Raw genomic sequence first — 20,075 nt, forward strand, 5'->3', positions numbered from 1 at the left:
AATTTATTAAAGTGATTACATCTTGCTGAAGGTGAAGCCACTTTTGGATTGCGCTTTCCTTGTCTTTCTTCCGGATCGCTTTTGTTCCACCAGGTAACGCAAATATAATCTAAAGCAACTTACCCCCTGCATGTTCACTCAACCCAGGGGTTGACAAATTTGCTTGGAATCTAGGAGCCAGCTAAAAAAGTTAGGAGCCAGAAAACACGCCCCGTCCCGACGAGCTTGCGCGCAGAAGCGAACACATACGTGAGCAGCGCCCGCATATGTAAACGGTGTTCAAACCACACATGTGAGGTATCACCGCGATTGGTAGAACGAGAGCAATAATTCTAGCCCTAGACCTCCTCTGTAACTCAAACCATGCAACCTGTAGATTTTTTTTTAAACGTTGCCTATGAAGATTTGTCAGCATTCCACGAGCGGACGCAATTTTAAAGCGTGACATGTTGGGTATGAATTTACTCGGCGTAACATTATCTTTCATAATATTAAAAAAAAATGGGGATAACTTTACTGTTGTCTTATTTTTTAATTTAAAAAAGTGTATTTTTTCCCCAAAAAAGTGCGCTTGTAAGAGCGCTACGCAAATACGGCATTACAGAAAGTATTGCAATGATCGCCATTTTATTCTCCAGGGTGTTAGGATAAAAAATATATATAATGTTTGGGGGTTCTAATTAGAGGGAAGAAGATGGCAGTGAAAATAGTGAAAAATTACTTTAGAATTGCTGTTTAACTTGTAATGCTTAACTTGTAATACCAACGGCTCACCACCAGATGGCACCAGCTCACAAAAAAATATATATATATATTTTTTTTTTTTTTTGCCCCCTTCCAAGCCAAGTCGCCAGGACCCTATTTCTAGTCGCCATGGCAACCTGGCGCCCAGGATTTGTCGAGCCCTGACTCAACCGTCATAATTCATTCTTCCATACCATTAAAGCCGAGTCAAAAAGTGTTGTTCATCAAGCAAGGAAAATTGGATTAGGCTTGAAATGGAAAAAAAATGGAACAGAACTATGGGCGTTTCCTAGAAAATTATCCAATTTTTACATCTTGTTCAATCGGGGTTATTTCTTGAATGGCATTTCCTTGTGGTTGGTCAGACCCACCTTTTTAGTGCCCACATAGTGTGGAGGCTGTTGTTTTTCTGCACTGGATAAATGGCGTTCCACTAAGGCACATAGAAAAAATAGTTTGTGTGCCCCAATTACACTACAAAGTAGCCTGGAGCTGTGCTCCAGTGAGCTGCGATAAAATGCAGGCATGGTGCTTATCACAGCACATAGGAAGGCACTGCACTGCTGACATGAATGAAGTGTCACTTTGTGCGCTTCAAATAAAGTTGCCAAGGCCAAAAAAATGGTTTGGTGTGCTGCAAAGCATATAACGCTTGCTGGCTCATTGCAGTCAAAAACGGACAGCTGCCCAATTTTCCAACTCTGCCCATTTAAAAAAAAACATGTGGATGGTCATGTGGCTTAGGGGTGTGGGCATTTAATGCTGCTCCCCCCCCCCTTTTTTTTTTTTTTAACTGGGCTGGGTTGGAAAATTTGGGACTACAAATTTACAGGCTTGAAGGCAGGAGGTTCCTGGAGGCAGCATCTTCCACTAAAGTATATTGTAATGAATTCCACGCTACGGTTTGGGTGTTTGGGCTGCTGCCCCCCCTAGTAAACCTCCCAAGGGAGGAGTGTGTAGAGGAATAGAGATGATGTGGTATAGGGGTGGTGGCACAGCCTAAGAATGGTTTCTAAATGTTCGGTCACCGGTGTTATCAATGGCTAACACTCCATGAAAGGTGAGGGTGTATAAAAAAAATTGTGTCGGGCACCTCTGTGCGGTGGGCTCATAACAGGGGCCCCCGATATGGTTACAGTAGGTGACCCTAATAATGAATTTCAGACTGTCCTCAATGGGTTCTGAAACTGTGTATAGTGCGTAAAATAATGAAAGTGATTGTGAATATCAGCCTTAGACGACCAATAGCAATAGCAAATTTCTAACAGTGTTTGTTTTTTCATTTGGTAGTCCATTAAGTCCAAAAACCAATGTTTACATTTGTTTTGCTTTCATTTGGATACAGTTGTACGCAGAAATATGAAGGTCCACCCCTGGATGCAGACAGTTTGCATCTAGAGGAATGTATCCATGGACTTGTGCGTGTTTTCGTCAGCCATGGTGTTTGCCTGTTTGCGCCCATATCCTGTATTTTTACAGGAGGCCGTGGCTCCTGGGTGATATAACACAGGCATATTTTATTCTGAGAACCAGTTTCTTTTATATACCTTTTACTTCAACTGTAATTTTTTTTTTTTGGGGGGGGTGGGAGTGCTTCTCTCCTCTGTCCCGTGTCCTTTAAGATGTCAGAAATGGTAAAAAGTAGAAATTCTAAATATGAATGGATGCAATATCTTTATAAGAAAATGGGTACGTCTACAGTAGCAATATAATATGGGAAGTAAGTAGAGAGGTTGTATAACTGTCACATAATCCAGAACCACAAATAGTGCAAGCAAAAAGTGCCTAATGCAGTTCACATAAAAAATATAGTGCAAAGATTAAAGCTGGGTTCACACTAGTGCGATGTGGGAACCCTGCAAATCCACTGGCTTCCCGCATCGCACCCGACTCGCATATGGCAGTGTGAACTGTTGGGGGAGTGTCAATACATTGTTAATGGCACCCCCATTTTAGCTTGCATATCGCACTGCGAACTGTCAGTTCGGACATGAATCGGATCGCATGGGTGTGAACATCCATGCGATCCAATTCTGGTGCGAACCACAAAAAGGGTCCTTTGTGCGTTTAGTCTGAATGCAATACGATTTCAGCCATACTATTTGTATGGCTGAAATCGCAGCGCACGGACGTTGCATACAATGTGTGGTGCGACTCGAGTCGTATGCGTTTTTTGAACCACTCAGCAGTGTAAACCGGCCCTAAAAGTATAGCACAAAAACAACCGATAGAATGATCTATAGATGGCAGTATAAAGCACTGGCGTAAAGAAGGACATTAATAATTGGACTAGTGATCCCAATTTCTTTGAAAGATAGACATCGTATCATAGCTAGTATGATTGTATCCGCGCCATAATCCTAATTGGCTCCATACGGCCTAAGACCTGTGACCAGGGTGTAGTTAGTTTGCCAATGAAGGGCGATAACCTGTTGGAAGGTCGACACTATAAAAGGTCTGCTGTCTCCAATTGTTTGAATGTATAAAAAAAAAAACAATATAAAGTGCAAATGCTGATGTACAAAGAATCTTTAATGAATATAGGTGAAGGTTCACTTTTTCATAAATCAATTATATTGCATAAAGTGCAATTTTAGTGGCAAACTAATACAAAGACAGAGCTTTGCTGCTCCCGGTGGGAACGATTGCTCCCTTCAGCCTTTATTGCAGGTCCAGTCCGCAGCCTGAATAAGAGCCAATAGAAAGGTTGACCAAACTCTCAGGTATGAAGCAGTGATGATTACTTTATTGAAGATTAAAATCTCTCAAGATACATCATGAGACCTCTGTGCAGGCATGGTAAATTGCAATCTAAAGATTATAACTAAGCAAACCTTGATTCGTGAAACGCGTTAATATTGCAATGCCTGCATAGAGGTCTCATGATGTATCTTGATGGATTTTTATCTTCAATAAAGTAATTATCACTGCTTCATACCTGGGAGTGCAGTCAACCTTTTCTTAAACTATTGGCTCTAATCGAAAACCGTGATTGTGCTAAAAAAAATCATCTGTGCATATGACAGGGATATTGTCAAAACATATCTATCAAACGAGCACTTAAATATAGCCACAAAATTATAATGAAGTCCAAATGGTCCTTCTGGGTGCAATAAAAGTGCTTTTAGTATTCTGTATGAAATGGATCCCAAATAATCCTTCACTTGATTTCCACCCAAGTGCAGGAGCAACCAGGCTGCTTACCAGATCCTATGATCCCTGTGGTATCAGACCTGCTTAGCAACTATCCCCTGTGAGGAAAGCCACAGCTCACTCCGAGCCCGGTTCACAGATGTCCTGATAGTAGCAAGCCATTGCTCAGACTCGAGTTGATGTATTAATAGGGCTGCAACTAACGATTATATTTATAATCGATTAGTTGGCCGACTTATTGTTTCGATTAATGGACTAATCTGCAAATCTTTAAGTGTGGTGTACAATTTAGTTAATATGTAAATATAAAAAAAGGCAATTTATTCTTAAATATCTATACGCAGTGGTAAATATAAATAACGAACTACAGTAATTGTAATGCCTTCTATTACCTCCACTTTCTCTGGGTTCAGATGCTGATCTTCCCTGCAGTCTTTAGTGATATTTTTTTTTTTTTTTTTTTTTTTAAACTTGTCATATTACCTGCTCTGTGTAATGGTTTTGCACAGAGCAGCCCAGATCCTCCACTTCTGGGGTCCCTCACCGATGCTTCTGGCTCCTCCTGCCTTCAGAGTGCCTCAATAGCAAGCTTCAAAGTATAGTATAGAGCGCCCGCTATAGCAAGGTAAAAAAAAACTTCTGCCTTTAGAACCACTCGCTTCCTGCCCAGGACTACATGTCCCATGAGACATTGCGCCTCACACTTTCACAAATTCTCAGGCACTTAGTGACGGAATTGGAGATTTCATCCCACCCCGGATCACTTTGAAATCTCTAGGCCCCAAAACCAGCTTTAGAAAACACTGAAAAGCCAGTTTGCTGTTCATGTAACATGCTCCTTAGAACCCCCCCACCCGACTGGTTCAGAATTCTGGGTCACAACATCTTTCTAGACCCTGGGAGGGCAACGCTCTGTCGCATTGAAAATAAATTCTATAGTCTCAAATCTATTGGCAAATCCAGCAAGTTGCTTTTCAACTTTTTTTTTAGTTTTTTGTTTTTTCTATAGACGTTCCTGTAGTGGTTTTGCACTGGACTGAATGGCGCCTGCATTCATACATTTTTTTTTTTTCTGCCCCTGCTCCATTCAGCAGATGGTGGATTGTTTTGTATGCACAAACTAAAGTTGATTATTCTCTGTAAGTAAATGGATGTGCTGTATAATGAATGATCACCTACATTCAGCGTGTGCAGATAATGGCTAATCATGAGCTGATCAGGTTTCTGATTTCATTATCCTTTTAGCGTAGTTGCGTACCTGTAGGAAAGGTTGACCAAGGACAGATCCCTTGGTGTTGTTTTTTTTTTTTAATTATTGCTGTGCTCATGCAGGACTCTAAACTAGATGTGGACTTCTTTTTTTTTTTTTTTTTTTTTTACGTTCCAATCTTCAAACTTTGACTGCAATCTGCCTTTTTTAAGCCTGCATGAAAAATGTCCCTTTGCCATGAGAACATTTAAACACCCGGTCCTGGGGCCATTAATTTAAACTACAGTCCTTCCATAAGATTATGTGAGCAGTTCATCTATTTGTGCGTGTTTCATACCTGTAAAAAGCTTCCCTGGTGTAGACCTCCAGAAGACCTGCTGGGCTTTAGTTATGATATTGGCATCCTGCAGACTCAAATTCAAGTGACACCCTATTGTTTACCCATTCATTTCCTTTTCCTAGCAGTTACAATAAGGTTATGTAGAGGAGATGGGTCAGCAAAGATCATAATTGGGTACTTACAGGAGAGGACTTGGCTATAACGTGGCAGGAAGGGGGTGTACTAAGTGATCTGCTTTTGGAGTGGCTGATTTACCTACCAGTCTCAAAAATATTCCAATTGCACACCTTCCTGGAAAATGGCCGATAAGAAAGGAGGGTGCTGAAGCGATTACCAGTTGGGAACCGGAAAGGCAATCATGCAAACATATTCGCCAGCACACCGAGGATCATTTTAGAAAAACGTCCAAAAATTCTTTAATGCATAGAAACGATCAAAACGGCAAAGTTTCGAGGTCGCACAGGACCTCTTCGTCAGACATCATTTGCCTGACGAAGAGGCCCTGTGCGACCTCGAAACGTTGCTGTTTTGATAGTTTCTATGCATTAAAGAATTTTTTGACGTTTTTCTAAATGATCCTCGGTGTGCTGGCGAATATGTTTGCATGATTTACCTACCAAGTGCAATGGGGGGGGGGGGGGGGAAGGCTGCAAGTAAGCATTTCAAATACTTGTGTCTATCTGGCTGGCCAGAAAGTTAAAAAAAATAACAAATTTCAGCAGCTATATTACCTATGATGGTCCATCATATGGGTCCGTGTCATTAACAGAATTTCAGGGAGGGGTGGGCGGCTTTAGAGCTGGTTCACACAGGGGCAACACAACTTTGTGCACGAATTTGTAAGGCGACTTCAGCGCAACTTAAAAGGCGACTTCAAGTCGCCTCCAGGACAGGCGACTTTGGCTGTGGCCAATCAAACAACAGTTGGCTCTGTGGGAGGGAGGGGTTTGCCTGAGCACTAGTTTCTCTTCCTGGAAAGTTGCTTCAGTTAAGAAGGGGATCCGACTTGGAGGCGACCTCCAATTGAAATCAATGGGTAGAAGTCACCTTGAAGTAGTACAGGAGCCTTTCCTGAAGTCGGAGCGACTTCAGTAGTGTGCATTAAGATGGCTCTCATTGACTAACATGTAATTTGACATGTCATCTGACTTGGGGGCCACACAAGTCGCCCCCCAGGTCGCGGTACTGTGAACCGGCTCGTACTCTGCACATGCAGGATATTGTCATTATTCTGTGTAATTTTGCCATTTACAGCTGTTTATCTCCGCTGCAGTAAATTTTTAGAAGACCTTTTACTGTAGACCTGCCTTGGTTAACCTTTTCAACCACAGAGGAACCCTCCCTTAAAATGTTAATTTCTCAGGGAACCCTGAAAAACCAAATTAGTTGACGGTCAGGGAGAAAAATGCCTCTTACATTGGTGGCTAGTGGGAATAATGCCTTCCTTTCTATGGTTGGGAGAATACCACCCAGACAGTTGTTAGTTGTAAACCTCAGACTTGAAATATGAAAAAAGCATATCCCTCTATAGTGTATACTTATCTCAGTTAAGAGCTCAAAGTGCCATTTCTAAGTATATGCAAGGAAAAGCCGGCACTCCAGTCTAACAGCATAACTGGACTGACTTTAAATTGATGTAAGTTGATGAAAGATGGCCGAAAAACAGCCAAGGTTTTTCAACTGTTGGGCCTCAATCATGGTTATTGCCATTTCCGTCTGCTGCTTCGTTCCTCTGCTATCCGCATGAATTGCTTCTGACAAGGGGCAGCGGGTCCGTTGGTGGTAAAGTGGCACTTTACCGCTGTTTTAAGCGTCTCTCAGGCTTTCACACTGGGAGGCATGAGAGGCAGTTTTCAGGCACTATTTTTAGCGCTAAAATGCCCGAAAACTGCTTCAGAGTGAAGCCAGCCTTACAGACATATTAGAAGATGAGCGTTCACAGGCTGGGGGGGGGGGGGACCCTCAAAAGTGCTTTCAGGAAAAGGTGATGAACACACCTAAACACTAGACACGTTTGATCAATTGATGCATTCAGTTAAGCTTCATTCCCACTTATGACTCCAAAGTTCTGGCAACTTTTGGAGTGCCACTTTGGATGGGGTGCATCTTGAATACGACATTCAGGTATGACTTTCTTGCAACAGACTTCAATGTTAAGCCTCAAAAGTTGGACCAAAGTAGTGCATGAACTACTGTATTCATCGGCGTAGAACACGCACCTTAATTTTAGAGGGAAGTTTCAGGAAAAAAAAATTAAATAAAGAACTTTAAAGCAAAGTAAAGGTCAGTTCCCATTAATGCAGCCTGATTAGTGTCCATCTGCAGCCTCTCTATTGCCCATCAGCGCAGCCTGATTAGTGCCCATCAGCGCAGCCTCACCATTGCCGGATTACTTGGATGGATCTTCTATTTACTCAGCGCACGGTCACACAGCCTCCTGGACAGCTCATAGGACAGACAGAACACCGGTCCAATGCCAGGACATATGACGTCTATCCTATGAGCTGTTCAGGAGGCGGGAATGTGTGTGTGACTGAGTTAACAGGAGATCCATATCATTAACCCCCCGAGGCAGCCCTGTAAATATCGGCGTACAACCTACACCCATGATTTTCCCTATTTTTAAGGGGGGGAAAGTGTATGTTATACACTGATTGGGGAATGACTTGTCTCGCAATGTAGCTCAAGTGTGAATGGAGCCTAATTAATATTATGGCTAATGTAAATTTTTTATTTTTGCTCTTTTCTTTGGTAGCTTGTGTGAATGAGGCCTGAAATTTCTCTGGTGTCCTGATGCTGACTCTGCCCAGGAACTATATAGTTACCATCAGATAAGAGTTTAATTAGCTAAAGCTCAATGAACCTCTGGAGGAACCATGGGGTTCCAAAAAAGGTTGAAAATGGCTGCTATAGACAGCAGGATTTAGAGGATTGTTACCTTTTATTATATTGAAGGGTTCTCGTTTATAGGGCAAATCTATTTCTATTTGGGATTGTTTTTTCTTTTGAGAACGAGTTTACATGCTTATTGTGACCTTTTTATGCTGTGTTGAAGTATGCGACTGACATTATGGGTCATGATTTCTGTAGTCCTTACCTGGAATATTGTCATATTGCACCTATAGTGATTAATCTGAAGCAGTAGAGATCCATGGAACCAGTCATGTAGAATTGCCGCAAAGCTAGACCTGGCACACAATCCTCCATGCTACAAGCCTTTTATGGCCTGTAGTAATGCATAAGGTTTCCTTGCCTCCAAAAAAGCCTTCGTAATTAAAGCGGGGGTTCACCCTTAGAGGGCACTTTTCCCCCTTAGATTCCTGCTCGTTATTACTAGGGGAATCGGCTATTTATTTTAAAATATGTGCAGTACTTAGTCTTACCCGTTTACGAGATGCATCCTCTCCGTCGCTTCCGGGTATGGGCTTCGGGAATGGGCGTTCCTTCTTGATTGACAGGTTTCCGAGAGGCTTCCGACGGTCGCATCCATCGCGTCACGATTTTCCAAAAGAAGCCGAACGTCGGTGCGCAGGCGCAGTATAGAGCCGCACCGACTTTCGGCTACGAGTGACGCGATGGATGCGACCGTCGGAAGCCTCTCGGAAGAATGTCAATCAAGAAGGAACGCCCGCTCCCGAAGACCCATACCCGGAAGCGACGGAAGAAGATGCAGCTCGAAAACGGGTAAGTACTGCACATATTTTAATATAAATAGCCGATTCCCCTAGTCCGAACGAGCAGGAAGCTAAGGGGAGATTTTTTTTTTTTTTTTTAAATGGGTGAACTCCCGCTTTAAGTACTGCAGCAGGAAGTCGATTTAGATACGTGATTACTTTTCTTGGGTGCAGTCACAAGAAAAACTGGTTGCCTCTTCAAAATGCAAATGTGCACAAGTGAAGTATTGTATATCTTTCATTTCATTTTATAGTGTATGCTTATTCAGGTTGTTTAGTAATGTCTTGTGTCTAGTCTCAATAAATTGGGCTTCATACACGCGGTTGTATACAATTATGCAGGATGATCCTGTGTTCTTATGGGGGGGGGAGGGAGTGTTCCATGTGGCATTTCAGTTGACCATGCAGGTATTTTATGCCCATATGATTACTGCAATTCCCTTCTCATTGGCTTACCGCTGCATACTCTAACCCCCCTTCAATCCATCATGAATGCTGCGGCCAGACTTATCCACCTTACCAACCGCTCTGTCTCTGCTACTCCTCTCTGTCAATCCCTCCACTGGCTTCCGCTCGCCCAACGAATTAAATTCAAAATACTAACTACGACCTACAAAGCCATCCACAATTCTGCCCCCAGCTACGTCACTGACCTAGTCTCCAAATACCAACCTAATCGTTCTCTTCGTTCTTCTCAAGACCTCCTGCTCTCTAGCTCTCTCATTACCTCCTCCCATGCTCGTCTATGGGACTTTTCCAGAGCCTCTCCAAGCCTATGGAACTCCTTACCCCAAACTATCCGTCTATCTCCTTCTCTATTAGCTTTTAGAGGATCCCTGAAAACCCTCCTCTTCAGAGAAGCCTATCCTACCCACACCTAACAACTGTATTTTAACTTTGCCCACCTGATCACCCCCCACATCTACTACCCTCTGTTCCACTTGACCCTTCCTTCTAGATTGTAAGCTCTAACGAGCAGGGCCCTCTGATCATTCCTGTATTAAATTGTATTGTAACTATAATGTCTTCCCTGATGTTGTAAAGCGCTGCGTAAACTGTTGGTGCTATATAAATCCTGTATTATAATAATAATAATAATAATAATAATAATAATAATAATAATATGAATTGATGTACTGTATACAGTCATTCTGCGCTGCCAGTGTTACTCTGTTACACTGTTTTGTTGATGGTTTACATCACCTCCAGAATAAGGCTGGGTTCACACTACGATTTTCCCGTCCGTCAGCCGCATACGATTTCAGTATTGAAAACGTACGGGCCCGTACGGGAAAACGCATACATAGACAATGCATTGCAAATCGTATGCACTCAGATGCATCCGGGTGCGTACGATTTGCTGGCAAAACGTTTTTTAACAGTACGCAAAACCGTGTTCAACCACAGTTTTGCTGCAGTTTTTGAAACCGTATGGCAAACGCATACGTTTTTTTTTTAACATTAAAGTCAATGGAAAACGCACATATGTGCGGTTCCATACGTTTACGTCCGTTTCAGCCGCATACGTTTTTTCATATAAATCGTATGCGGCTGACGGACGGGAAAATCGTAGTGTGAACCCAGCCTAAGTAACTCACTAGACGGCAGCACCAGGGTCATTCTGTGCCGCAGACCCGGGATGATCTTGACCTTTTAGTCATTTGGAATGACTGAAGGCTGAGGCCATTCTGCTCCTGTGCCTCTGTCTCTTATGGCAGGAATAAACAATAAGAAAATCGGGCGAACGTTCAGCCAATTTTTTTTATACTCTATGACCAGCAAGTTATACCCGATATTGTGAACGAAAAAGAGCAATTGTGTAGTTTAAGGAAAAAAATATAATTTGTTCAGTGTAAAGGTCGTCCATAAAACATTATATCACACATGAGCAGAACTAGTAGACGACACCACTTGTACATGAGACCTCAACACTACGTATGAAATCGATTTTTTTTTTTTTCTTCTCCATTGGTTAATGTTGGGAGCGACTTTGACCAGCGAACGCTTTTTTGTTAAGCGATCGGTCAATTTTTTTATTTTTTTTATAATTGTGTATTCCTGCTATTACAGCGCTCGCAATAATAAAAGAAAAAACAATAACCTAAATAATCGCAAAATAACAATTCATTAATACGACATCTTTGACATAATTTCGGGTTTCGAGTCCAATAGACGTCACTTCCGGTGGCACGCACTTGAACAACGGCGTTTCCTATTGCAATCTCTTGCTAATTTATGCCTGTTTTTACTTTGCACTTTGTAAGTATTCATTTTATTTGTGAAATAGATATTCACTTCACTATAGTTCCCTCCTTTTTTTTTTTTTTTTATATCTTTTTTGGGCACTATTATCCATGGATAATTATTATGAGCAGGGGAGATCTGCTTTGTTAATCGATGTAAATCTGCCATTCCTGGCCAACATTTTATGGCTGAAACGACCCCCAGACTGAAAAGCTAGGGGTCTATTCCATCCGGTGAGTGGGGACACAGGAGGGGGTGTTGCGCACCTTGAATATTGGAGCACATTGTTCACTAATATATGGACATTCACTTATTAATGAATTATTTTTTGATTATTTAGGGTATTGTTTGTTTATTGCGAGCGCTGTTTGGTATATCGACACTTGGCAATAGCACAATGGCAGCGAATGGTATCCAGTGCGTCCAATCGCTGTAAATGTGTGAAACTAAACCCCTTGTTTTAATGTGAACTGTTAGATGGGTTAATTTGGTTTGTTGCTGGCTGGTAAGCAATCTGGAAATTTTGTTAGGGGGTTTTTTATTTTTTTATTTTTTACATGCGTCACCCTTCCATGTGGTCCTTGCTGCAAAGGCCAATTGTAGGTTGGGGAGGTTGCCCTTTTGTTTGTACGATTTCCCTGAAAGCATATGTTCCTGATCATGAGTACTGCGCGGTACAGTGCCCAGTCACTGTATTTTTTTTCAGCTGCTCATATTTTTTGATGGGCTGCTGGCAGCAGGTTTGGATGCTGCACATGTGCCAACAAAAAAAAACGCATCAGGATTTGATGCATATGGATCAAATGGCTACTGTGCATGAACTCCTAGGTTCACACCATGCCCACTCATATTTTCCAAAGGAACGCACTGTACCGTGCAATCCGGTTACAGTGCTTTTTTCAAAAGTAGTGACTTTCGGTGTGGTGCGATATCCCCCCCCGGCATTTTTCCCATTGGAAAAACTGCGTTGGAGCATACACATGGCTGGGATTCCTGGCCTGCATGCATTTATAGGCAAAGTGGAGGATGTTCATTTACATGTTGCAGCCTATCATTTTACAAGGAACTAGTGAATTCCCTTATTGAAATCGACCCCTTATTGGAAGTCTGGAAAAGAAGGTAAAAATCTGATTCTATTAGCTTGTTTAATCCATAAAGAGACAACAATAGAATAATCAATTCAATATAAAGATGAAATGACAGAAAGCTATGCTGCTGCATCTGAACCAGCTTTCAGCAAACCCATCCAACATCTAAAAATATATTTATGATGTTAATCTTTTATCCTATTATGTTTCTTCAGATCCATTCTGCAATGAAAATAAAACTATTAGTTGCTAGTCTGCCATTAAATTATTCATGATGCCACCAACTTTCATTAACCAGACTCGGAGCATTAACTCTTTGAGTTGCTCTTGAACACCTCCATATCAGAAAAAAGCTCCAAAGGAGTACATGGCATGGGTACCTCAGAAACGAATGCACCAGGGCAATAAACAATGTCCCAAACCAGAGAACCAGCTAATCAAAGCACTAGGGTATAACAAACGTAAAGTAGTTGTAGTTCTATGCAGTAGGGTAAAAAGCCTTCTGCATGCAGCCTTCCCAAAATACATAACTGAGCCCAATCCCGATCCAATGATGTGCACATTCCCTATTGGCTCAGATTGTCAAAGCAAAGGAAGAGGAAGAAGGGGCAGGGCCAAGTTTCGCTGGGCTCAGGAGCGAGTATGCACAAGTGAACCCATAGCAAGCAGTTTGCTATGGGGGCATTTAGCGGGGTGAGGAGTGCCGGCCAAGAGCAAGTATTACAAGTTTATTTATATTTAATCGTGAGACTTTAATATTGAATGTGGCGTAGAATTCAGGCTGCACCTTACACAGGAAATCCTCTAAACAGTTGGACAGCCCAACCAAAACACGGCTCAAAAAGGTCAAACTGGTGCTGGATGCGCTTCTTCATCCAGTGTTATTTTATATATGGCCTAGTACACATTAATGAAATAGTTTGTTGGATAAGCCAAAGAAAAGATACGTAAAACGAGCAGTAAGCAATAGCAACCAAGTTTCCAGTTATTTTAGTCCTTTTTGAAAGAGTAAAGCTAAAAAGATCTTATGCTATAGCTCTATTTCATCAGGATCTCATCGGAATCTATACAAGAGTGTTTCCCTATGTTCACTATAACCACGGTCCACGGCCCTTGTTTTGACAGGAGACAAAAATCTTGGAGCAGCCATTTACAATATGGATAGATTGCTCTATATACAAAGTAAGTACACCCCATGGGAATGGTTCATCGTTTCCAAATATTTGAACAGGAAACTTTAGATTTTTTTTACAAAAAGTGTAGCTGCTGGCTTTTAATAAGCAGATACTTACCTGTTCCACTGTCCAGCGACGTGGCCACCCAGAGCGTCTCTCCTCTCCGCCGGCGCCTCCATTCTAACTGTGGGCACTTGGCCGTGACAGCTTTCGGCTTCACGCCCGGGCACTCACTGCGCATGCCCGAGCGGCGCTGCGCTCACTGTGTGGACAGGCGATCGCCTGGGACATGTCCCAGGTGATCGCCTACAGGGAGGGGCTGCCAAAAGGTGAAATGACCAGCCGCCTAAGCGGTCCCTGGGCGGAAGTGGGACAGGAAGTCCCACTCCTACTGAAGCCCATGTAAGGGGGCGAGGAGTGATTTAAGCGTAAGTTCCACTTTTGGGTGGAACTCCGCTTTAAAGAACTATAGGCAAAACTTGCACGCATAGAATAAGGGAGGGTTATACGATTTAAACCCGGTTGGATTTTTTTTTTTTTTTTTGCTGTCTGTGTCCCATTTTCGAGATTTTCCTTCACTTCCGGTCTCATAGCCAAAACAGGAAGTGGAAGGAAATTCCTGCAAATTAAGGAAATTCCTTGGGGGCCCCAACTGGAAGATTTCCCCTCTATTATTTTTCTCTGGGATTTTTTTTTTTTTTTTTTTCTTTCAATGATGATGGTAAACAGAACAAATAGAGGGGGAAGCTCCTTAACCCCTTCAATACATGGCATTTATACCCACCTCCATACTGGGCCTATTCTGGCACTTCTCTCCTACATGTACAAGTCCTCATTCTTTTACTTGAAAATTACTTGGAACCCCCAAACGTTATATATGTTTTTTTAGCAGACACCCTAGGGAATAAAATGGCGGTCATTGCAACTTTTTATCTTGCACGGTATTTGCGTAATAATTTTTCAAGTGCCTTTTTTGGGGAAAAAAATGGTTTCATGAATTAAAAAATAAAAAAACAGTAAAGTTAGCCCAATTTTTTTGTGAAAGATGATGTTACGCCGAGTAAATGGATACCTAACATGTCGTGCTTTAAAATTGCACACACTCATTGAATGGTGCCAAACTTTGTTACTTAAAAATCTCCATAGGCGACGCTTGAAAATGTTTACAGGTTACCAGTTTAGAGTTATAGAGGAGGTCTAGTGCTAGAATTGTTGCACGCGCTCTAACGCAAGCGGCAATAACTCACATATGTGGTTTGAACTCCGTTTTACATACGTGGGCAGGACTTATGTGTGCGTTCGCTTCTGAGTGCGAGCTGACCGGGGCATTTAAATTTTTTTTTTGATCACTTTTATTCCTGTAAACATTTCTTGTAATAGGAATAGTGTGTGACAGGTCCTCTTTATGGAGAGATGTGGGGTCGATAAGACCCCACATCTCTCCTCCAGGCTGAAAACCATAAGATTGTGAAAAATAATTCACCGATCTCATGCTTACTAGCCGCAATCACGGCTTTGTTTACTTCCGGGTACCCAGGGCATGACGTCATCACATTGCGCCCGAGCCTCCGACCATAGAGATGACTGGTGACCATCTGGTCACCAGTCATCTCTATGCTTCTCATCCTGCACTGGACGATTCTTTTTCTGGGCCCCTGATGGCACAGGAGAGCCTGGAAAAGCACCGGGTGTCCCCTCCCGCCGCCTACAAGGACTATAAATCGGCGGAACCGCCGTTATGATCGTTCTTATTGTGCGCAGAATCGCCGCCGGCAAACAATGATATCTGAATGATGCCTCTAGCTGCAGGCATCATTCAGATATCCCCTCACAAAGCCCAGGACATCATAACGTCATATGATGTCCACCCGGGATGGGAGATCCCCTCTGTGGATGTCATGACTATGGGCCGGTACGGAAGTGGTTAATAAGGACACAGATTGCCATAAACGGTCAGGGGTTTTTATCTCTCTCCACTTTACTTTAAATTTTGCTTTGCAGGTTTCAATGTGACAAGGGATACAGAAAAACAAAGAAGCAGGCAGCATAGGATTGAGGGAAGCACACTCCCAGTGACCCTGTGAAATGCTCTCTGTATCACACTTTAAAATTAAATTGAATTGGGTGAACTTAATAAATTAGCACAGCTGTAGTGTTTTCTGTATAAAATTTCCAATTTTATACCTGTGACAGGACTAAGAATCTGCACTGAACAACTGGTACCAGTAAAAGGGTTAATCACTTTTAGATTCTTTGAATGTCAGCTGACGGACGTTCTCATGCAAAAATAGCACTGGAAAGGTATAAAGAAATGACAATGCCAGGAAGGGGGCTGGAAATCTATGACAATCTGCAGAATTCTGTTCTGTCTAATGAACCATACAGTGTGTCTACATACACGGGGCTCGTGGCTCCGATTTTTTCGAGGTGGTATCAATTACTTGACAAGTTAAGCAATAATATGCAGATTGCCTTTCACCGCTGTATCGCCACGTGGATATTATTGGGTTCTCGCTTCGGATATTATTGATATCCGGTGCTGATAAACTGTAATCAAGTCGTCTGTACTCAGAGACAAACATGAGCATCTGCCATCACCAGATCATACAAGAAAAGGCAGCAAATGCAGATTTTATCATTGGATACCAATATATATTTCACTTAGAGGCCCGCTATATAAATACACTGCTCAGCGACTGCATATAAGATCACAACATAGCTTGATGTTCCAAATTGCTATGCTGAAGGCAACCAGCGCCAATAAGTCCTGGCTCCTTTTCTGAAGGTGCGTTATCCAAAGCTGCCATTCTGTTTCACTGACCTGGGATGTGAATGAGTATAGTGGGTGTCCCACCACTGTTATTGGCCACCAAGTATTGAAGTCAGGATGTAAATAAAAAAAGTCTAAACTTTACCTTCTGAGTGTAGCGCCCCTTTACTTTACTTTCAGAAAGGACGCTATGTTAAATTTAGTGGGAATGAAAGAGCTATGTTGCTCTCATTCTGGAATTTGTTAAATTTGGCTGTCGTCAAATCTGGATTGTTCTGTGGGTCAGTCTGCGTTCCAGGGATACAGTTTCATCCCTGGGCGGCAGGTGGCACCACAGAGGTCCAGGCGAAGCCGCTTCTTCCAGCAGCCAATTAGAGGAGTTTTCCCTCGTGGGGCATGCTGGGGAGGAGTATTTCTGTGGCGAAGGCTGTTGTTCTGGGTTCTTCGCGGGTTCTAGGTGTGGCACCCACCTTTAGGGTGTGCGCACATCGCGGGCCCCACCCCTATGGCCTACCTGGCCTGGGATCGCGCGCTACGCGGAGTTCCTGACTCTGGGCCCTTCTGGCCTGGAGTAACTGATGCTACAAAGGGGCCCTATTGACTTACTGGGTCCCCACTTCTACTGAGAAGATCCCAAGCTGTATGCTGTTGGATGGGTGATCGGCTTGAGGAGAACCCAGAGGCAGGTGATCCAAAAGGGCTTGAACGAACCATTAGGGATCTGGGTGACTGGACATTGACAGGTACACTTGCACTGTCAACCGGTGACCCTGACGTAATTTACTGGGAGGATTTGCTCTACTGATCAATCTAATCTTGCACTAGGCCTGTGGCAGAGGCCCCAACATTTAATTAGAGCCAAGTCAGTGGCAGAGACTTGTTCCTCCCAGAAGCTTTAAGTGACGCTCTGGCAGGCCTGTGAGAGAGGTCTGTCCAGGGGCACTTCACCCACTCAGGGAGTGGCGAGGTACCGATACAGCTACTAGAAGGCAGGACTGCTTCCTTCATCCAAAGCCTGATACTGCAAAGTTATTCTAATTTCATCAACCTTTCCTGTCTACCTCAAGTCAATGTGTTGGACCAAGAAAATAAAGCATTCAAAAAACCTTATCTACAGATTAGACATTCGATTACTGCTCTACTCACTACCTTCACCCCTAGACACTACATAGAGGTAACTTAATACGCCGATCCCAAATCAATCAGCGGCTCCTGAGGGGGTAGCACTACACAAGGTTTTTACATAAAACTCATTAGAGCCAGGTTCTCGTTTTTCTTTCTGTGCAACTGCCCACACGTATCGCAGGGTTCTATGCTATGCAACCAACCTTGTACTCAACTCCATGAAGTTGCAGGAGAATGACAGAGCGAGTCCACCCAAAAATGAGGTAAGTACAAGATTGTGCAGAAAATCCCAAGGGTGCACCCAGGAGAGTGAATGAAAGGGCAAAAGACAGACACGGTATTTGGAACTATGGAGTACACCAGCCTGCATTTTCACAAACCCATGATAATGATGATAATGCCATTATCTTACAAGGATTTGGCTAGTGGGAAATTTTTGAATTTCAAAATGAAAGGGAGGGAAAATCCAAACTTGGTGTGCAGAGAAGATGGATGCTTGATCTGGGATCAACGATAAAACGGTGAGGTTACAGGAGTGTGAAACGGGTCTACTGACCTGTTGTGGGCTATGTGCATGTCATCATGTAACTTTTAAATGGATATCGAATAAAGGAATTACTTTTTTTCCTTTGGATGTACCGCACACTTTTTTTCCTTCATATATATGTGAGAATGCATAGAATGTAAATGGACAAGGCCATATGTGTTACTTTGAAAAAATAATATATTCTAAATATTGTAAACAAGATATCTTGCAACTGCTTTACACAAAGAGCTATTTACTTGACAAATCAAAACATTTTTATACACCATATATACTCGAGTATAAGCCGCCCGAATGTAAGCCGAGGCACCTCATTTTACCACAAAAAAATGGGAAAACATTGACTCGAGTATAAGCCTAGTAGGGGTGCAACGGATCGTCACCGATCCGTGATCCGAACGGGTCACCCCGTTCGGATCGGCACACCCCGCGATCCGCGGAGCGCTCCGGAGCCTAGGCCTAGGAAAGTCCCCGGCTTCGGCCTAGCTCCGGAGCGGCGGCCATCTTGCTCCACCCAGTCTGCTTGCCAGAGCCCAGCGTGACACGCCTCCCCGGGGAGGCGTGTCACGCTGTGCACTGGGCTCTGACAAGCAGACTTGGAGAGGGAATGTCAGTGAAGCACTGGTGGGAGGGGAGGACAGTAGCAATTAACATTATATATATATATATATATATCTTTTTTTTTTTTTTTTGCTGATCCGAAAATGATCCGATCCGTGACTGCTGATCCGAGGATCGATCCGATCCGTGAGTTTTTTGATCCGTTGCACCCCTAAAGCCTAGGGTGTCCATGTGCATGCCTCACTGTGCCCGTGCCTCACTGTGCCTGATCTCTGGCGCTGTGTGACTAGACTGACATTTTAATATGGGAGTCTATGGAAGGGGTGCACGGCTTTGAAATAACAGTGCTCCATGGCCAACAAACTTTGGCGCTACATGTGTTTCAAGTTTGGGGTCCAGGGGACCACGGCTGGCCGGTTCCCGGTCCCCAAAATCACCAGAGAAATTACCGTTTTAACATTGCAGTCTATGGAAGGGGTGCCCAAGCTTTGAGAAAACGGTGCTCCCCGGCCAAAAATCTTTGCACACTTGTAGAGGATGAGTGGGGCTACATATGTGCCAAGTTTCTGGTCCAGGGAACCTACGGCTGGCCGGAATCAGGTGTACAAAGTTGGAGATAGACACAGGCTTTTTTTTTTTTGTAAAAACTGCAGTACACTGGGGTGCCATGCCACAGCTTGCGCGTATATTTGCAAATGTGTGCAAACGTGAACTGTTAAGCAGGCCATACACGGTCGAATTTCAAACAAATTTTCTTTTAAAAATTTAGAACGTGTTTTTTTTTTTTTTTTTTGTGATCTGATGATGCCACCATTGATTTTCGAAATGCGGCCGACAAAATCTTCATGTTGCCGGGAATATTAATTTCTCTCCGGGAATATTCTTTTCTTGCCCATGCAAGTTTTTTTTCTATTGCATTTCTCGCACAATTCTCCCATCATTGATCAGAAAATCGTTTGTTTTTCAAAAAATTTCCAACATGTCGGATTTCTCAAATTTGTTTGCCGCACGAAAATCTGCTGTTGCTGCAGCCCACTAATGGTGCGAAATTCGTACGAAAATACTTTGATACATTTTTCGAAAGAAAATTCTTTCGAAATTCGAACCGTGTATGGCCGCCTTTAGACAGGATCAATTCGATTTGTTGTGGGCTGGCTGGTAGAAGAGCTGGGAATTTTTCTTTCTTGTTTTTTTTCAGGGACATAGACATGGAATGTAGGAATTTGACTTGGTAAACAAAAAATTAAAAGGGCTAACATTTGGTTTGTATGGGTTGGAAGTTCTAGCAAACGGGGACCTCTAGTCTTTGCTTTGGCCTGTGCTTGCATTCTTATGAACAGGTGTAGGCTATAAATATTGTTTAATAATGACTGGTAGATGTGTGCAGGGTCAAAGTAAAGGGGGGGGGGGGGAGATTTATGTGCATTATTAGGGCCAGTTCACATCA

The 20,075-nt window shown here is 42.9% G+C and overlaps 1 protein-coding gene across 1 annotated transcript in view; it reads left to right on the forward strand.

The window, feature by feature from the left end:
- WDR44 (WD repeat domain 44) overlaps positions 1-20,075 on the forward strand; it is a 125,881-nt gene that overhangs the window by 18,977 nt on the left and 86,829 nt on the right. The window lies entirely within an intron of this gene.

The sequence above is a fragment of the Rana temporaria genome, chromosome 9 (genome assembly GCF_905171775.1).
Source record: "Rana temporaria chromosome 9, aRanTem1.1, whole genome shotgun sequence".
NCBI lineage: Eukaryota > Metazoa > Chordata > Amphibia > Anura > Ranidae > Rana > Rana temporaria.